Here is a 17,270-nt window from a genome sequence, read left to right as displayed (position 1 = left end):
GAGATCATGGCAGCACTGATATTTAGTAAAAGAATTGTCAACTAACTAAATTGGGAGAATGGGAAAGTATGGATGGGGGAGTGATGGGATGTGTAAGAGCAAAACTCATTCCATAATAGAAATTAACAATTTTTTTAAAGTGGTAAATGGAGAATATTGACCAACTTGAGTCCCATAAAGGTAAGAACAGCTAAAAAGTTGTTATATCTGGGGAAGATGAAGCTAGAGACTTGAAAGCCTTATACTATTTGTTAAACCATGTTCATGGGTTATTTTGATTAAAAAATAAAAGTTGGGGATGTCTGGGTGTTTCAGTGGTTGAGCGTCTGCCTTCTACTCAGGTCGTGGTCCTGGGATCCCTGCAGGGATCCTGCTTCTTTCTTCGCTAAGGTCTCTGCCTGCTCTTGTCTCTCATGAATAAATAAAATCTTAAAAAAGTTTTGTCATGCTAACAGCTCTTTTCTGTTTAAGCCTGAGATGATGGCTAATCACTCAGTGAACCTTTTAAACTAATAAGAACAGTTTACTGTTCTACAGTGATACATAAAGTAATAAAGTAATATGACTTTATTAACAAGTAAATAGCATCTCTGAGATACGAGGTGGAGATGGTGCTAGCAGTCTATCAAGGAGATAAGACACCAAAGAAGGAAGTACTTAGCTGTTGGTAAGTAAACCTTAAAAGCTGAATTGAGCATTTTATTACTGCTCCTGTTTTGTCTAATTTGTCAGTGCCAACAGGGGAAAACTTAGTACCCTTTTTCTTTGTCCTCCAGGGCTCGTTCTTTAAGGGCTGAGCCTGCTGGTTTCATTCAGTCCTATCCAACATGTTGAATTGTTCCTACTCCATTATGTAGCGAGATGAGAACTCTTAATTTCACTATGTAAGAAATGTTAAAACCAGATGTGAGAGTCTGGAGCTTCCTTATATAGAACTTCCAGACTTAACTATCATCCAGGGTGCTGCAAGAGGAAGGGAGATAGTTTTTACCTGCTGGCTTCAGCTGGAGTAGGGTCTTCTGATTTATTTATAGAGTTGAAATGGTTTGAAGAGCAGGTTTTAGTAGTGAACAAAGACGTTTTTCCTGGAAAGCCTGGGAACTAAGATGCCAAAAAAAATGTTTCCTGTAGAGTTTCCCTATGGTACCATCTATAAAATGCGAGGCCCGGTGAAGACTGGGAACTAGATTTCGAATACCTCAGTTTCGAAAGAAAAAAGTTTTATGGAATGAAACTAATATGAGGTTTTAGGATTATGTATTTAATCAATTCATTTTCCTCGTGTTTTTTATGTTTTTTATTTTTATTTATTTATTTTATTTATGATAGTCACAGAGAGAGAGAGGCAGAGACATAGGCAGAGGGAGAAGCAGGCTCCATGCACTGGGAGCCTGATGTGGGATTCAATCCTGGGTCTCCAGGATCGCGCCCTGGGCCAAAGGCAGGCGCCAAACCGCTGCGCCACCCAGGGATCCCCTTCGTGGTTTTTAATATCAAATTTGAATGCATTTTGATATCCATACTTTAATTAGCACCTTGGTTTTAGTGATATGTAAAGTAATGATGCAACTTAAAGTCAGTGACATTTTGTATTAAATGAAATATGGTTATATTGCATGAACGCAAGTGTATCTGTAAGCTATATATATATATATATATTATTTTTAAGACTTTATTCATGAGAGAGAGGAAGAGACACACAGGTAGAGGGAGAAGCAGGCTTCACGCAGGGAGCCCGATGTGGGACTCGATCCCCGGACTCCAGGATCACGCCCTGGGCTGAAGGCAGGTGCTATACCGCTGAGCCACCCAGGTATCCCCTGTAAGCTATATTAAAGGTGGAATGGCATTTTGCGTTTTGGTACAGGTCAGATTGTTCTTAAAAGTTACTACAGTTGAGGAGCACCTTGGATGGCTCAGTCCATTCTTGGTTTTGGCTCAGGTTATGATCCCGGGGTTGTGGGATTGAGCCCGGCATTGGGCTCCATGCTGAACGAGTCTGCTCAGGATTCTTGCTCTCCTTACCTTTTGCTCCTCCTTCCCTCTCTAAAATAAAATAAATAGAATCCTTAGGGATCCCTGGGTGGCGCAGCAGTTTAGCGCCTGCCCTTGGCCCAGGGCGCGGATCCTGGAGACCCGGGATCGAATCCCATGTCAGGCTTCCGGTGCATGGAGCCTGCTTCTCCCTCTGCCTGTGTCTCTGCCTGCCTCTCTCTCTCTCTCTCTCTCTCTCTCTCTCTCTCTCTCTATCATAAATAAATACAAATTAAAAAAAAAATAGAATCCTTAAAAAAAAGTTATTACAGTTTATATCCCAACAAATTATGAAAGTCTTTCCTTAAATCCTAATCCAGTGTATGTGTTGATCTTTTCCAACCTAATAGTGTAAAATGCTAGCTTATAAATTTAGTATCTATTTATATGAGTGAGGTAGATCATCTTTATATTTTTAAGTCATTTGTATTTCCGGTTTTTTTTTTTTAATTTTTATTTATTTATGATAGTCACAGAGAGAGAGAGAGAGAGGCAGAGACACAGGCAGAGGGAGAAGCAGGCTCCATGCACCGGGAGCCCGACGTGGGATTCGATCGGGGGTCTCCAGGATCGCGCCCTGGGCCAAAGGCAGGCGCTAAACCGCTACGCCACCCAGGGATCCCTATTTCCGCTTTTTTGTATCCTTAGTCCTTACCTTTCTAAAATCAAGTATTGGTTTTATTTGTGGAAGCAATGTATAAATTAAGGAAATTAATTTGGTGATCTGAGTTGCTAGTGTTTTTTCCAGTTTGTCATTTTATGATGATTTTGCCATGTAGAAAAATTAAATGTGTGGTAATTGAATTTCCAGCCTTTTCTTCTAGCACTTGAGGATTTTGCATCATACTTGGGATTTCTGCACTTGAAGAAAGTAAGAAAATTCTTTTTTTTCCAGGTGTTTTTATGGTTTCATTTTTTAAGTTTAGAATTTTTTTTTTTAAGATTTATTTATTTATTCATTCAGAGAGAGAGGCAGAGACACAGGCAGAGGGAGAAGCAGGGCTCCATGCAGGGAGCCCAACATGGGACTCGATCCTGGGTCTCCAGGATCACACCCTGGGCTGCAGGCGGTACTAAACTGCTGGGCCACTGTGGCTGCCCTAAGTTTAGAATTTTAATCTACTTGGAATTTGTTATAAAGTGTGAGGTAAATCTCTAACCTTTTTTTTTTTCTAGATGGCCACTCAGTTGGGGAACAAATAGAAACAAATCTCAATTTAATTGCAGTGGAACAAAAAGGGATGAAAATGATGCTATTTGAACATCATATCTCCTGTTCTGATTATAAGAAGGAAACAATTTTAGCACCCTTTTTGAAGAAAGCGGAATGAACAGGACATTGGATACCTCCTACCTACTTTTAAAAGCCCCTGTTTATGCAGGGAGGAACTACTGCCTTAGATTAATTATTAAATCATAGTCTGTAGGGGTTGGCTGGTGGCAAAATCAGCTCTTGTGAATCTGTGCTTAGAGTGCTTAAAGTATGTAGTCTTTACTTTATGGAATGTTAATCAGATTGGTTGCAGTTGGCATGCCTGGCATGCCTGTCCTTCAGGATTCATTCAGTAGTAGTCAACCTACAGAACTTGATGAAGAACTGGTGTTGCTCCCCAGTCCATTTGTGGCAATGCCCAGGGGCTTACCTATCAGATTTGGGCCTACAGGGACTTGCCTTGGCTTGTAATCATGATGGATGAGACTGATTTTTCTCTTGTAACTGTTTCTTCTGTTATTACACTGTTTGTAGCTCTGAGAGAAAGCCTGCATACCAATTTAGGGACAGACATGTAAGTTTTATAAACCCTTAACTTTAGAAATTTTCTTTGGCAAATTATACTCACTGGCAATCTAAGAATTTACTTGGAGTCTTTAAAGTGTTCTCATATTTAGTGAAAGGGCTTACTTGATTTGGCTGCTCAAGTTCCACCTGTGTATTGGTATATTTGGCTTAGTCTTCTATTCACTTTGTTAGGAGCCAGATGTGGGATTCGATCCCAGGACCACACTCTGAGCTGAAAGGCAGACACTCAACCACTGAGCCACCCAGGTGTCCCAATAAAACAGTTTCTTGAAAGAAATTATCTTTGACTTTAGTGTTGGATATCTTTTAAGAAGTGGAAGTGAATAAGAAATCTGGCAATATTTTCCCCCTTCACCAAGGGGGAATGGGTAAATCACATCAGTGGTGTACCAACTGATGTGGAAGGGTGTCTTGGTTTTCTTTGGTTTGGAGACAGTCCTTCCAAAATGCCAGCCTCTTTAATTTTTAAAAATTCACTTACCTTTCTTATGTTAGCTATCTTGTGTCTTTCTTTTCTTTTCTTTTTTTTTTAATTTATTCATGAGAGAGACAGGCAGAGGGAGAAGCAGGCTCCATGCAGGGAGACTGATGTGGGACTCGATACCAGGACCGCAGGATCAGGCCCTGAGCCAAAGGCAGATACCCAACTCTTGAGCCACCCAGGTGGTCCCATCTTGTGTTCTTTGCAGATTGCTTTCTTCAAAGTTTCAACCCTCTGATCCCACTGGAACTTCTGATTCATTGATCCAACTTTTCATTGTCCCTCACCCTCTTATATTCTCACTTCTTTCCCCAACTTGAAAAACATATCAGTCATTATCATTTGTCTACATCATTTTCTTTACAAGCCCTGGGGCTACTCAGTCCCCCAGCATCATCATACACACTTGGCAGTAAGTACTGGATCCCAGGTCATATCCAGTTCATCTGTTCACAATCACTTGATTGATGAGGCTGAAGGTGATGGAGGAAAACAGTTTGTGACTGATCCCACTTTGAATGATCATAAGCCTGACTTGTGTAGACTATGGTTCTGCCAAGAGATCAGGAGGAGTACAGTTCCCTAGTCTGTTGCTGTCTCTTTCACTTCCTCTCTTAGGCTCACTCAGCTACTGGCCTACTTCATTCTTACTGAGAAAACAAACAGAAGGGAATTCAGCCTTCTCATCACACCTGTTCCCCTCTAGCATCTGCAGCCACATCACATTCCCTCTGGTTAGTTTCTTTTACTTAGGGCCAGTGCCCTACTTAACACCTTAGGGCCAGCTTGCTGCTGCAGTTCTTTGCTGCTTATATCTGGTTTTCCTGTTTACTGAATCAGTCTTACTAGCATTATAAATATTATTCCCACTAAAAACTTTCCCTTGCTCGTTAACACCACTTCCATTTCTGTTTTTTTTTTTTTTTTTTTTTTTTTTTTTTTTTTAAGATTTATTCATGAGAGACAGGCAGAGAGAGAAGCAGGCTCCCTGCGAGGAGCTGGATAGGGAACTCGATCCCAGGACCCCGGGATCACCACCTGAGCCAAAAGCAAATGTTCAACCACTGGGACACCAAGGTACCCCTCTACACTCTGTTTTGTAGCAAAACTCTTCAAAAGCATTTTCTATGGTTTCTGTCTCCAATTAATTGCCTTCCATTTTCTCTTAAGCCCTTTTTATTTATTTTTTTTTTAAGATTTTATCTGACATGGAGTGAGCAAGTGAGCAGTGGGCAGTGGGAGAGGGAGAGGGACAAGTAGACTCCCTGCTGAGCAGGGAGCCCAACCCGGGGCTCCATCCCAAGATTCCAGGCAGATGTTAAACTGACTGAGCCACCCACGTGCCCTTTCTTAAACCCTCTTTAATCAGATGTTCACTTCTACCATTCCACAGGAAAATTGCTTGTGATTTTATGTTGCTAAGTCACGTGGTCAATTTTTTTTTTAACTGAAAAGATGAAGGCTGCTTGTTCATGTCACATGCCCATTGTGGTGGTGTGGTGGTTCCTCTTTGTGTTAGTTCTCATGACTCAAGGATTAACAGTGAATATAGTGAATTGGGTGTTAAGAAATAGCTTTGTATTAAAAAAGGGAAAAGTTGAATATAGAGTGTTAGGAGAGCTAGAGTAATGTATGTATGTGCAGATTACTGTGATAAATAGGGTGCCAAGCCTTATTGAGAAACTTGAGATTTGAGCAGATTGGAATGAGGTAAGAGCCAAACAGACTTCTAGTATTCTAAGCGGAGAGAACAGCTTGAGTAAGGACCCCAAGGTGGGATTGTAGCTGGCCTGTTTTAACAGGCCGGTAGGGGGAAGAATGGAGTGACAGGGAGAGAGTAGTAGGAGAGGAGGTTAGATCCTTAAATGATGGGGTAGTTCACGTAGGTCTGTTTGGCCTTTACTCTTGAAATAGTATTTTTAAGCAGGGGAGTATGGTGTGATGCACCTTTTATAAAGAAAAAAATGGCTTTACTGAGGTACTCTTTCCTTTTTTTTTCTTTTTTTAAAAGATTTTATTTATTCATGAGAGAGAGAGAGAGGCAGAGACACAGGCAGAGGGAGAAGCAGGCCATGTACGGAGCCTGATTGGGGACTCCATCCTGAGACTCCAGGATCACACCCTGGGCTGAAGGCAGGCGCTAAACTGCTGAGCCACCCAGGTGTCCCTAGGTACTCATGTCCATGAAATAAGAGTACAGATTTTTTAAGAGTACAGTTTGACACATTGATAAATCACAAGATGAACATTTTTTTACCCCAAAAGTCCCTGTGCTGATTTGCAGTTAATCCCTTCAACCCCTGGTCCTTATCTACTTCTATCTTTGGCATTAGTATTTTGACATAGTTGATTACTTTCTGTTCCTGAACAATTAATTTGACTTCCAGGACATAACACCTGGTTTTTCTACCTTTTCATTTTCCTCTGCTAGTTTTTTCTCTTTCTGACCTCTTGATGTTAGAGGCTCCATAGTTTAGCTCTGAGTCTTTAGTAATCCTGTGGATTCAGATGCCATGTGAATATTAGTATTCCCAAGTTCAATCTCTGGTCCAAGTCTTCCGAATTTCAGATTCGTATCCTGTTTGATATTTTGATATCAAAAATTTGATATTTTTGCTTGAGCATCTAATATTTCAAAACTTGTGTAAATTTGATCTTCTGACAGGTATCCTCTTCCACAATCACTCCTCTTATACCCTTCCCTCATCTCAGTTGATGGAGACTCCATCCTTCAGTTATCCTGGCCAAGAACTGGATTATACTCACATTCAGTCCATTAGGAATCTTGCTGGTTTTACTTCTCACAGTCTTCCAGACTTTTGGCCCTCTAGTAAGAGCCACTGTCCTCTCTTACCTGTATTTCCTAAAGTTCTTTCCCAGTTGATCTCATTGCTTCTACATCATCTAGTGTCTTCATAATACAGCAACCAGAATGCTCCTTTTTAAAATTTTATTATTGCCATTATTTGATTTAAGTAGGCTCCATGCCCAATGTGCGGCTTGAACTTACAACTCAGAGATCAAGAGTTCCATGCTCTATTGACTGAGCTATGCAAGTTCCCCTTAGAGTGATGCATTTATTTATTTACTTTATTTTAAAAAGATTTTTATTCATGAGAGAGAGGCAGAGACACAGGCAGAGACAAATAGGCTCCATGCAGGGAGCCCAACGTGGGACATGATCCCGGGATTCTCCCGGGACTCCAGAATCACGCCCTGAGCCAAAGGGAGGTACTCAACCACTGAGACAACCAGGCGTCCTGAGTGATGCTTTTAAAATGGAAATCACATAATGTCTTAGACCCCACCCCTTTAATCCCCCTACTGCAGCTAGAGGCTCTTCCTTTCAAATTTAGAATCCAGTGCAAAGCTTGTAAAGTCCTGCATGATCTGCCCTACTCATCTTTGAGTACTCTTTGTTGTACTCCTTGCTCCTTCTCCTTTGCTCCCTTGACTTCATCCATACCATATGCTGAACATTTTACAGCCAGGCCCCTTCTCCCTTAGCGTTTACATTGGTGGTTCTCTAGATACTCCTTATAATCCTCCCATTTTTGTAAATGGCAGATTTGGGTTTTCAAGGTGAAAAGGAAGCTGGTAAGTTTTCAGGGCAGTAAAAATGAAGCTGTATTCTCTCTTTTCTCCATGCTCATTTTAGTGGTATTGCCAATTCCCTTGGCCTTACCTACCATCTATATTCTGAAGATTCCCAAATGTTCATCTCCAGCTCCCTACTTTCTTTATGCTCCAGCAGGCTGTCCACAAGGCAATGCAAGTTTGAGATTTGAATTTATTCCTATGGTTTCCTCTAATTTGGATAACTGCTGGTCTCTCCAGAAAGGTATATGGAATTTTTCTTTGAGGACAGTCAGTGGTCCTTGGTACATGCTTTTGAAATTCTGTGGCTATTCCTTGGTCTAGAGGGAAGGGATCAGAAAAGATGAGAAAAACTTAATTCTCACAAGTGGTGGGGAAAGACTTCTTGATGTTGCTATTGAAACATTGGTTGGGTTTTTTTATGTGCCAGAAATGTGCTGAGGTCTTCATGTGAAATCACCATACCCCTTTCTTTTTGTTTTTTTTTTCTTTTAAATCTTTCTTTTTTTAATATATATATTTATTTATTTATTTATGATAGTCACAGAGAGAGAGAGAGAGGCAGAGACACAGGCAGAGGGAGAAGCAGGCTCCATGCACCGGGAGCCCGACGTGGGATTCGATCCCGGGTCTCCAGGATCACGCCCTGGGCCAAAGGCAGGCGCCAAACCGCTGCGCCACCCAGGGGATCCCTCTTTTTGTTTCTTTTAATTCTCTGTGTATATTACCTACGGTGGATGCCAAATCTGGAGGTCTCCAGAATTCTCCTGGACCCTCTTCAATTTATACTCTTTCTGGGTCAGTAGTTCTCAATCACTGGTGATTTCCGCTCCTTGTTCCCCACCCTCTGCTGGGACGTTTGGCAGTGTGAAGTTTTTACTTGTCTCAACTGGGGGGATGCTACTGGCATGTAGTGTAGAGTCCAGGGATGCTGCCATGCATCCTACAATGCACAGGAAAGAATTCCAATTCCTTACCACAAAGAATTACCTAGCCCCAGATGTCAGAAGTGCCAAGGTTGAAACCCTGTTCTAGGCAATTTTAATCAATTCCTTTCGTTTTGCATACTAACTAAAGTTGTGCTCTCCGGTAGGATAGCCACAGACCTATAGGGTTCTGTGAGTATAAAATTCCCATGGAGTTTCAAAAGCCTAGCACGAAAAATAATGTGAGACATTCATGTTTAAATGACCATTATATCAAATTATATGAAATAATATATTGGATCTATTGGATTAAATAAAATAATTTTACCTGTTTCTTTTTACTTTTCTAAATGTGGCTATTAGAATTTTTCAAATTACAGTTGACCCTTGAACAATATGCATTTGAACTGTGTGGATTCATCTATGTGTGGGTTTTTTCCAGTAAATACAGTGTAATGCTATAAATAATGTTTTCTCATCCATATGATTTTAATATTTTTCTAGCTTTATTGTAAGGATACAGTATATAATGTGTAAAACATACAGTATGTATTAATCAACTGTTTCGTGTTATCAGGCTTCCAGTCAACAGTAAGCTATTAGTGAAGTTTTTTGGGAATCAAAAGTTATATGTGGCTTTTTGGCTACACTGAAGGTCGGTGCCCTGACCTCCATATTGTTCAATATGTAGGGTCAACTACATATGTAGCTTGCATTTGTGGCTCACATTATATTTTTGTTGGATTATGCTGATCTGGATGCTGAAGACTGAAATTTACTTCTCTTGTCCTTGTTCTCTTGTCTTCTGTGCTCAAAGTTCAGGGATCCAGAGACCTACATAGAGTTCTTTCTTGGTTGTCTTTTTTTTTTTAAGATTTATTTTTTAAGAATTTATTTGTTTTAAAGATTTTATTTATTTATTTATTTGAGAGCACAAATAGAAGGGGAGCAGCAGGCCGAGGGAAAGGGAGGAGGCTCTCCACTGAGCAGGGAGCCTGATGGGGGGCTTGATCCCAGGAACCTGGGATCACAACCTGAGCCAAAGGCAGATGGTCAACCATTGAGCCACCCAGGTGTGTCATCTCCCCCCGCCCCGCCCCCCCCCCTTAAGATTTATTTTTAGGGAGAGCATGTGCAAATTGGGGGAGGGGCAGATGGGGAGAGAATCTTCAAGCAGAATCCCCCCCACCCCATCATAGAGCCCAAAGGAGGGGACACCTTGATTCCAGGTCCCCAAGATGATGACCTGAGCCAAAATCAACCAAAGCTCAACCAACTTAGCCACCCAGATGCCCTTTCACCCATGTTTTTCTAACCACACTGCCCTGCCTTTCAGGTCCTAGTTCACCAAACACTCCCTCCCTCAGGTCCTTCTTTCTATTTGGAAGGATTTTCCCCCTTGGCCACTTTTGGGCTAATTTCTTATCCTTAAGATCTTAGCTTCAAGTCCTCCTAGTAGACACCCCCTCCCATTTTTCCTTACCCATGTATTTGGTACTTAACCCACTATTTTGCTTATTTAACATTTTCTTCACAAAACTGAAAGGGGATCAAGGAATTTTCCCCCATGCCAGGCAACAGTGCCTGATACATAACAGGCATTTAATAATAAGTATATATGTAAACTATCATTTGAATTATGTGTTCCTCTGGAGAACATAATACCTTCTGCCCTTGTCCCCATCCATTCATTGCCTTAGCAGTCCTAGTCATTCAAGAAATGAGTGTCCTCATAGAACCAGGCCCTGGGGGTAGGATCAGAGGATTGGTGGATGCCCATTTCTAGGACTGGAGTTTTGCCCCATCTCATAAAAGTTCAGTAAGTAAAACAGAGAAAGTAGAACTGTTAGATGTGGGCCCTTTGGCTTTGAGATTTGATGATCCCTAAGGGCTGAGTAAGTGGGTTTATCTTCAGGTCTTATAGCTGGGTAAGAAACAGCAGAAGTGGGGGATCCCTGGGTGGTACAGCGGTTTGGCGCCTGCCTTTGACCCAGGGCACGGTCCTGGAGATCGGGGATCGAATCCCACGTCGGGCTCCTGGTGCACGGAGCCTGCTTCTCCCTCTGCCTGTGTCTCTGCCTCTCTCTCTCTCTGTGTGACTATCATAAATAAATAAAAATTAAAAAAAAAAACAAGTGGGAAGTTGGAATCCTTGAAGGACTAGAGAGAGTGTAATGTCTGCTCTCCTTCCTCTACCTTTTTTATTTTTTAAAGATTTTATTTATATATTCATAGAGACAGAGAGGCAGAGACACAGAGGGAGGAGAAGCAGGCTCCACACAAGGAGTCCGAAGTGGGACTCCATCCCGGGTCTCCAGGATCACATCCCGGGCTGCAGGCAGCACCAAACTGCTGCACCACCGGGGCTGCCTATTCCTCTACCTTTTGATAGTTTGTCATCATAGATTTGTGTCCTTGAGTCCATCTACTGTATTAATTGGTGAGCTCCAGAGGGTGGGAATCTTCTCTTGCTTACCCAACATTACAGTTCATCTGTGATAGGAATGGCCAGTTGAGGTTTTTTTTTTTTTTTTTTTTTTTTTTTTAAGATTTTATTTTAGAGAGCATGAGCCTGAGCCAGGGGGAGGGGCAGAGGGAGAGGGAGAAGCAGACTCCTTACTGAGCAGGGAGTCCAATGCGGGGCATGATCCCAGAACTCTAGGATCATGACCTGAGCCAACTGAACCACTCCAGGTGCCCCTAGTTGAAGGCTTTACATTTACTTCAAACAGCTCTTAATAGAAAAGTTATTTTATGATAAAACAGGCTCAGAGAGGTTAAGTAGCATGCCCAAGGCACAGAAAGGGCTTGTTTTTCAGTTCTGGACTCCAGTTCCAGAGCCTGAATTTCAGCCTTTAGTAAGTGTGCTGAGGCTCATGGCAGCAGGAGCTCTATCTACCCTTGGGGTTCTGGCTTCCTTGTGGGGCCCAGGGATCTGTGCCTGTCTAATGAAGCCTGGCTTGCCCAGCCCTTTTTAGTGCAGTGTGATTCTAGATGGGAAGCATACCAGCACCAGTGTGAGTCCCACAGTATTGGCCGGTTGCCTTGGATGACCTTGTTTAAAATTCTTCATTGTGTCTGTAAGGAGAGGTACAGTTCACACAGCCACTGAAGTATCCTGGCCATACCTCAACATGGAGGGAGTATGATACCTTTGGTGGGGAAAGCCCTTTCCCTAACCACTCATTTTCCTAATTCACATGGCCACTGCCCTGCTTCAAAGATACCAGAGCCAAGGGCAGTGCAGGACCACCATTACTGTGGCAGTCAGGTTCACCTTGCCAAATGAAGAAGCTTATTAAAAACCTTCCATTGGGATCCCTGGGTGGTGCAGCCGTTTAGCACCTGCCTTTGGCCCAGGGCGCGATCCTGGAGACCCAGGATCGAATCCCACGTCAGGCTCCCGGTGCATGGAGCCTGCTTCTCCCTCTATGTCTCTGCCTCTCTCTCTCTCTGTGTGTGACTATCATAAATTAATTAATTAATTAATTAATTAAAAACTTCCATTGTATCTCCTCCATGTTGATAGGGTTTTCCCTAAGACTGCTGGATCCCTTTGCCAGCTGCTCCTCTCCAGTAACTTCTTACTGTGGCTTTCTGCTGTAGAGAACAAGCACTAGGTATCAGAAAGCTTTCCCTCAGCATGTGTTTGTTGGGGGAGGGGGGTGTTGGGGAGGGGTGGCCCAAGTCATTTAAACTTTTAAACCTCTATTGCTTTAATTACCAGGGCAGCCAAGAATGCTGCCTCGTGGGGTTCTTGTGGACTAGCAGAGATGTTGTATAAATCATCAGATCTGAAGGGCCCTTGTATAGTTTGAATTTGGCTGGGATCTTTAAAGGACTTGGAAAACTAAGGCACTACTGATTTAAATAATCTCACCAGACTTTAGCTTCTTCCTCTGTTCCTGGGGCTAATCTGACATTTCTGGTACTTCAGTTCTCTTCAGCAGGAGAACATAGCCCAGATCTTAAAAGCCCTGAAGACGGGTTATTCTGACAAGTTGACAGCTTTTCCTAGTAATGCATTTTTATCTCTCTTTTCCTCCAAAATCTCCTAGGGCAGGAGACTGTTTGAGGACTACATTTGTGAGACAAATCCTGACAAGCCATGAAGTCCATCCTGGGCAAGCTGCTTCCTCTCTCTTTGGGCTGCCTTGTAGCCTCACAACCTTTTTTTGCGTTTCAGGCAAGCTCTGCACAGTGCATTGAGTGCTGAAGACCTGGTATCTTTTGTGACACATTGTCTATCTCTACAAGGCTGCCACTGGCCTAAAAGGTGGAACAAAGCTTGGGCTATAGTAGGACTTCTGCCAAGTAGAAGCTGTGGCAGGTCTGTGTCTCCCCTACCACCCCAGGGAAGATGTTGCAGTAGAACCCAGGGAGTTCTCCAATAGCACCTAGGGGAATCTGGATGCTTTTTTCTGGGCATCAATATTTAAATCAGGCTAGGATTTATTTTGCTTTGTACTTGAAGTGTCTTACTATGCTGCTGCTGTGTTTGGGTCTTGCTTGGGCGGATGCTCAGAATCCCACCTGGACTGCTCAGGAAGAAATTCATGGAAATGGAAGACCTGGGATGTTCTTCATTCCTATCCCCCACCCTGAAGCTGGGCCAGGGATATCCCCTTGGCCTTCATTATCCCTCCATTTTCCCTGTCTCTGTAAACTGGTAAGTCTGTTTCAAAGGGGAGAGGTCTTTTCTTTCTTTCCTTTTTTTTTTTTTTTTAATTATTCATGAGAGAGAGAGAGAGGCAGAGACAGGCCGAGGGAGAAGCAGGCTCCTTGTGGGGAGCCCGATATGGGACTCTATCCCAGGACCCTGGGATCATGACTTGAACCACTGAGCCACTCAGGTGCTCCAAGGGGAGAGGTCTTAAGTAAGGCACAAAGAATAAGCAGTAGAGTTTTGGTAGAACCACATAAATAATTGCCCTTCTCTGAACTCACACAATGCTTTTACATTTTTTTTTTGTTTTTTTTTTTTTTTTTTTTTGCTTTTACATTTCTCCTAACAATTAACATTTTTGTCATACCATCCTCTCAGCTGAGACCTTATCTCCCCTGCCCCTCAGCGGTGCCTTGTGCAAAGCCCTTAGGGCCTGGCGAACAACAGGTGTTAAGCAAATGTTAGGGTATAGGAGGGGTTCATGCAGTTATTTATGGGTTGATTAACCTCAGGGATTTAAACCCTACCCCTTTGGACTATCCCTAGAATCACATGCCTTTATGAATGAATGATCCTTTTCTTGTCTATAGGGTATTTTTTTTTCCCTTTAAAATGTCACTTTTTTTTGGGGGGGGGCTTCATCATTAGGGGAGAGACCTCTGTTAAATATCCCATAAATTTCACATTTATATTGCTATTCATTTTTTTTCCTTTCCAGAGTGATCTTTTAAGTGAATTTGATTCTTAAAAGAGGTTGATTCTGTTACCCCCAAACTTAAAACTGCTTAATGGCTTCCAGTTAGTCTTTTAAGGTGAAGGTGAAATTCCTAACACAGCCTTATAAGGCTCTAATGAACCGTCCCTGTAACTTAACCTCTTCACATGCCTACTGCAGTTTATTCCTGCCACAGACTCCCTTTCTGGTTCCTCATGGATGCCATGGTCTTGATCAGGGGCTTTCATATGCACTGCTTTCTCACTTGGACTATAACTGCCCCATTCCCTGTCCACCAAAGTCAGTCACTACTGTTTTCATAGCATCCTGTACTTGACCCTCCATGGTACATATCAGAGATGTAATTAAGGTTTGCTTCTCTGTTAGGAACCACATAGGCCTTCGTTCATCACCCAAATCTTGGCTCACAGTAGGAATTCAAATCGTTGATGAATGAATTCAGGAGTTTTTAGCGTTTTGAGAGGCCTCATGGGACTCTGAGATGGTCTGTTGGTCTTGTGAATAAAAGGGATTTATGCTCACAACATGCAATTTCTCATGGTATTTTTTTAAAATAAATTTTATTTATTCATGAGAGAGACAGAGAGACAGGGAGAAAGAGGGAGAAGCAGGCTCCATGCAGGGAGCCCAATGTGGGACTCGATCCGGGGTCTCCAGGATCATGCCCTGGGCTGAAGGCGGCGCTAAACCGCTGAGCCACCCGGGCTGCTCAATTTCTCTTGGTATTAATGGAGATTTAGAAATAAATACATTTGTTCCTACTCAACAGTTCTCTTTTTTTAAAAGATTTTATTCTTGAGAGACATAGAGGCAGAGACACAGGCAGAGGGAGAAGCAGGCTCCATGCAGGGAGCCTGACATGGGACTCAATCCAGGGACTCCAGGATCCCGCCCTAGGCTGAAGGTGGCGCTAAACTGCTGAGCCACCGGGCTTGCCCTCAACAGTCCTCTTACATTGGCTGAAAACTAACCCCTTTCCCAGTGTTAACCTGTTTTTTGGGGGGAATGAAAGGTTTTTTTTAAAAAAAAGATTTGAGAGAGAATGAACAGGGGGAGAGGGTGAGCAGACCCCCTGGTGAGCAGGGAAGCCTATGTAAGGCTTGATCTAGGACCCTGTGATCGTGACCTGAGCTGAAGGCAGACACTTAACCCACTGAGCCACCCACGTGCCCCATGTAAGTTTTTAAGGGATAAATATTTTGTAGGATTCTCTAAGGTTTTTTCCTTGCTCATAAGGGAACTTATTTTGCCATCTAAACTGCTGTCCAGTATAATAGCCACTAGCTACATACTGTGACTAAAAAAGTTTCTCAGCTTCACTAGCCACATTTAAGTACTATTTAATTGCTACATGTAGCTAATAGCTATCAATTGAGGACAGCACATATCTAGAACACTTCCAACATTGCCAAGTTTTATTGGAGAGAGCTGATGTGGAACTGTTCTGTAGACTATTTTATCTTGCCAGCAAGACAGGAATCAAAGTATGTTAAACTTACATTAAAAGTGCTTATGTGCCTGTGAGCATGAGCGTGCACACACCCCCACCGAAGAGGACCTGAGATTTTGGTGAGGCCAACAAAACGTGTACATATTTCTTTATTCTGCCTGGTGCCTGGTACATCAATTATAAGGGAATCCCAGTACCTCTGCCTTTTTCTTCATGTAAGAGCCCTGCCTTTTTAGGGAATATTGAAGCTAACATGGGCCTTGTGTACTTTAAACCTCTTCAGACTGTTGTATCCTAACCCCCCAAAACCAGGAAAAATGTTGCTTCACTTGGGTTAGATTTTTTTTTTTTTCAAGCCCAGCATGGAACCCATTGTGGAGCTTGAACTCACGACCCTGAGATCAAGACCTGAGCTGAGATCGAGACTTAGATGCTTGACTGAGCCACCTAGAAACCCGTCAGGATTATTTTAAATAGAAAATATGTGAGGGAGGGGCATCTGGGTGGCTCAGTGGTTGAGCATCTGCTTTTGGCTTAAGCTCCAGGGGAGTCCCACATTGGGCTTCCCACAGGGAGCCTGCTTCTCCCTCTATGTCTCTGCCTATCTCTCTCTCTCATGAATAAATAAATAAAATCTTAAAAATAATTTAAAAAATACGAGGGAAATGCTATAAAATTAGATTAAAATTCACAATTTACACATGAGCATTTCCACATAGGTTTCAATACAGAAAGCTTAAGTAGAATTGAGTCTGTCACTAATCTTGCTTTTATGGAGACCTAAGCCATGATAAAATATAATGTTCATAAATCTTAAAAAAAATTCCGTAGACACATTTAATTCCAGAATGTTGTTACTGCTAATCATTAATACCCCACTTTTCTGCTAAAAATATGACATGTTCTCCTTCTTTGATCTCTCATAATGGTTATTCATTTTAGCCATAGTCTAAACCTAGCAAAATACTAGCACCACAGGAAGTGAGACCTCTTTAAGTAGTTCATAAGAGAATTTAATTGAACTTGTACTATGAAGTCATTGTTCATTGAATCAACCTGATAGGTCCATGGCAATATTGCAGTTTATCTTTTTCCTGATACTAGGGTTTTAACCTGGGTTTGCTAGCCTGTAAAGTAGAAAGAGTAGCTTTGATTATTTAGAAATTAATTAAGATTCTATTAATTAATAGAATTAAGGAACCTGACCACGAGCAGTAGCATACTTATCAATGTCTCAAGATTCTGGATAACTTTTCTCCACCCATTGTTGAGGCCATATTACTTAGACCTCACTAAATCCTTCCTTTTACATCTAAATTTCAGGCATCTACTCATTTGAATTTTGTAGTTTGAGCACTACTAAGAATGAACCAGAAAATACTTGGTAAAGAACAGTCAACAAACACAAAAAGGTACTTAAGTGTTAGAAACGTTTATTTGTCAAAATATTAAAAAAAAAAAAAAAGTGCGAGGAGTGAAGTAAAACAAGGCTAAATTTCAGCTAATGCTGTACCACGATCACAGGTCAGACATAAAACAAAACAAACAAACAAAACAACAACCCCCACCCCCAAAACCC

General features: G+C 42.0%; 1 protein-coding gene across 1 annotated transcript in view; it reads left to right on the top strand.

Moving 5' to 3' along the window:
• The window catches only part of LOC129500507 (RNA-binding protein 4), a 30,864-nt gene that overhangs the window by 10,955 nt on the left and 2,639 nt on the right, over positions 1–17,270 (top strand). The gene's annotated exons all lie outside the window — the stretch shown is intronic.

This window comes from Nyctereutes procyonoides, unplaced genomic scaffold, assembly GCF_905146905.1.
Source record: "Nyctereutes procyonoides isolate TBG_1078 unplaced genomic scaffold, NYPRO_anot_genome, whole genome shotgun sequence".
NCBI lineage: Eukaryota > Metazoa > Chordata > Mammalia > Carnivora > Canidae > Nyctereutes > Nyctereutes procyonoides.
The sequence above is the reverse complement of the archived record's forward strand: the minus strand, read 5'-3'. Positions and strand labels throughout refer to the sequence as shown.